Source organism: Cervus elaphus, chromosome 20 (genome assembly GCF_910594005.1).
Source record: "Cervus elaphus chromosome 20, mCerEla1.1, whole genome shotgun sequence".
Taxonomy (NCBI): domain Eukaryota; kingdom Metazoa; phylum Chordata; class Mammalia; order Artiodactyla; family Cervidae; genus Cervus; species Cervus elaphus.
In genome coordinates, this window is record NC_057834.1 from 35,311,548 (window position 1) to 35,315,284 (window position 3,737).

The following is a 3,737-nucleotide window of genomic DNA, read 5'->3' on the forward strand; positions in this document are numbered from 1 at the left end:
ACTTATTTAATGACTCATTTCTATTTAAAGTAACACTGCCTCCTTCGGGGTCCTTTTTCTTTCTCAAGTTATTTTAAAAATGCCCCAGACTTACTCTGCTCAATCTTGTGGCAGCCTGGATGGTAGTTTGGAGGAGAACGGATACATGGACATGTATGGCTGAGCCCCTTCCCCGTTCACCTGAAACTATCACAACATTGTTCATAGGCTCTACCCCAATAATAGAGTAGGAAATGACACCCCACTCCAGTATCCTTGCCTAGAAAATTCCATGGGCAGAGGAGCTTGTGGGCTACAGTCCATGGGGCTGCAGAGTCAGACACAACTGAGCAACTGAGCAAACATACCCTAAAACAAAATAAAAACCTTTTTAAAAAATATCTCAAGCTGGGATTCTTCTTGGTCTTAAACTTTAATCACTTGAGTCCCAACTTTTCTTAGTATCCCTCTTCACAGACTGAAAAGTTATAATCTTAAATGCAGATCCTGCTTTCCTTCTCTCCCTGGCTCTGTCATCCCCTGATCTGTTTAAGCAGGGTTTGCCCAAGAATAGAACTATGTTTATTATTTGGCTTTCAAGTTGTGGTATTCCTAATGATTCCTGGCACTGTTTCAGCTGCAGCAACATAAAATCAAGCATTTTCAGAAAGTCAGCTATAATAAATCTGAAATCTATTCATTTCCCTTTTATGTGGCTGGTCATTTTGAATATAACCAGTGAACCTCTGCATTCCTCCAACTCTAAAATTTTATGATTGTATAGATTATGGCTATAATCTTGTCTGTGTATAATTAGCTCTGGGAGAATTTTTCTTTTAATGTAAAGTTTTCTGTTCTTCAATTTTTATTAGTAGAACTTCAAATATCATTTTTAGGATGTCTAGTATTAGCAATAGTTTTCACTATTTTTTCCTAATTTTACCACTTTTATATTTCTCCATTTAAAGGCTTATTGAACACTTTGTAACATACAAATTTTTTCAAGATTTTTCTTCTGTTTTGAACTCCTTACTTCACTTGTGATGAACAGCTGACATGACACCAGTGCCTTCTGTGCCATGACTTCCCCAATGCATCTTTTGCTAGCTCCATCAGAGGAGAAAGATTATATTCTGAAAATCTTGTGTTCTTCTGTCTATGGCCATACCACCCTGAACGTGCCTGATCTTGTCTGAAAATCTTGTGTTCTTCTGACCACTGGGAGAACCCAAAATCTACTTTTCTCCATTCAAAAAAACTGTGCGTTTACCCCCACTCTATATTTGGTGTCTCTAAACAGCTCCCTTACTATGATATAACTAGCCATCAATATTTTGGATTCAATCTTTTATTTAGCAGTCTTTGATAGACAATTCTTGTTTAACTTATTTAACCTGATTATTTATCACATGATGAGTACATCTTGTGAAATGCTGAGCTGGATGAAGCGCAAGCTGGAACCAAGATTGCCAGGAGAAATATCAATAACCTCAGATATGCAGATGACACCACGCTTATGGCAGAAAGCAAAGAAGAACTAAAGAGGCTCTTGATGAAAGTGAAAGAGGAGAGTGAAAAAGCTGGCTTAAAACTCAACATTAAGAAAACTAAAATCATGGCATCTGGTCCCATCACTTCATCTCGAATAGATGGGGACACAATGGAAGCAGTGACAGACTTTAAGGGCTCCAAAATCACTGCAGATGGTGACTGCAGCCATGAAATTAAAAGATGCTTGCTCCTTGGAATGAAAGCTATGATCAACCTAGATAGCATATTAAAAAGCAGAGACATTACTTTGCCAACAAAGTTCCATATAGTCAAAGCTATGGTTTTTCCATTAGTCATGTATGGATGTGAGAGTTGGACTATAAAGAAAGTTGAGCACCAAAGAATTGATGCTTTTGAACTGTGGTGTTGGAGAAGACTCTTGAGAGTCCCTTGGACAGCATGGAGATCAAACCAGTAAATCTTAAAGGAAATCAGTCCTGAATATTCATTGGAAGGACTGATGCTGAAGCTGAAACTCCAACACTTTGGCCACCTGATGCAGAGAACTGACTCATTGGAAAAGACCCTGATGCTGGGAAAGATTGAAGGCAGGAGAAGGGGATGACAGAGGATGAGATGGTTGGATGGCATCACCAACTCAATGGACATGAGTTTGAGCAAGCTCTGGGTGTTAGTGATGGACAGGGAGGCCTGGCGTGTGCTGCAGTACTTGGGGTCACAAAGAGTTGGACATGACTGAGTGACTGAACTGAACTGATAGACAATTCTGTTTAAGCCTTTAATGAAACAAAAATCTATATAAAATAAGTTATCTGGACATGGAGAATTGGGTAAATTTTTTTCAATAAATATTTAATGATCACTGGGTAGACCCTTAGTTCCATTTCCCACCAAACAAGGCTCTTAAGTGAGGTTCTTCTCCACCCCTAGATACCGACTCCCCTCCACCTTGACATCCTAAATCACCCTCATAGCTCTCATTTTAACTCCCTCCTGCTCCTCACCATTTTTTTTTTTAACTCTCCACCATAGAATCCCAACAACAGTCAGACAAGCCCTCATCCAACCTAGATAGCCTTGCCTACTCTTGGCGCTATAATTGTTTTCACTGAACACATCTCTCCTCATTAGAAATTAAGGTCCATGAAGGTGTTATTTTTTTTTATCAGTTTTTTTTTTTCACTGCTCTATATCCCAGCATTCAAGACAGCATCTGGAATTTTGATTTGAAAAATTAGATGAAGGACTTCCCTAGTGGTCCAGTGGTTATGACTCTGTGCTTCCACTGTAGGGGGCATGGGATATAAACCTTAGTTAGGGAACTAAGATCCCACATGCCACATGGTGTGGCCAAACAAGAAAATTAATTGAATGGAATTACTTGCTGGTATTTAAAAACAAGTGCACCTCATTGACCAAAAGGTATATCCCCAGAAAATTTAGTAAAAAATGACTGAAAGAATATCAAATGTTGTTTCACACTGTCTCATGTTGCTATTATGAATTTCAGATTGATCTTGAGTTGCAAGGTTTCATTTTCTCTTTAGGTTATGCTGCTTTATAGTTTCTCTGCCAAGTTGCTAATGGTCTGGAAGCAAACATTCATATTTAGAGGAAAAAAATGTATAAAAGAACTTAGTGGCTTATTCACTATAGAAAAAGTGGAGAATTATCACCTAATATAATTGTTTGGTAACTACCTGATACTTTAAGCTTTTTAATGTCTGGTTAAACTTATGAGAAGTTAAAATGATCATAACAAAGGAAGTCAACACTCCCATTCAAGGCACAAATTAGTAAAATAGATATATGGGCAAAATATGTATAAAGAATCATCTTTCTGCTTTTTTCAAAGCTACATATAAATATTAAAAACCAGATTTGCATTATACATGTAAACTGTAAAAATGGAGGCACATATTCCATATTAAAAAAAAGCGTTAAGCCTGTGTTTTAAAATTTCTGGTTACCAACCTAAAAGCTGCAGTAGATTCAGGAGAAACAGTCTATAAGAAGCTATGACAGGGTAAAAAATTTACTGTCTAATTCAGGTCATGAGCCACAGGAGGACATTAGCAGGGTACCTGTTGTCTGGTTGTTTAGCTTTATTGTGCTACAAATGTGAGGAGCTGAGGAAACCGTGATGCTTAAGAGAACCTAGAAGACCACACTGGAAACCCTTGTCTTATTAGTACAAGTTCATGCACCCAATGTACAGTGAGTCCAAAAAAACCTGAACTTTGGAG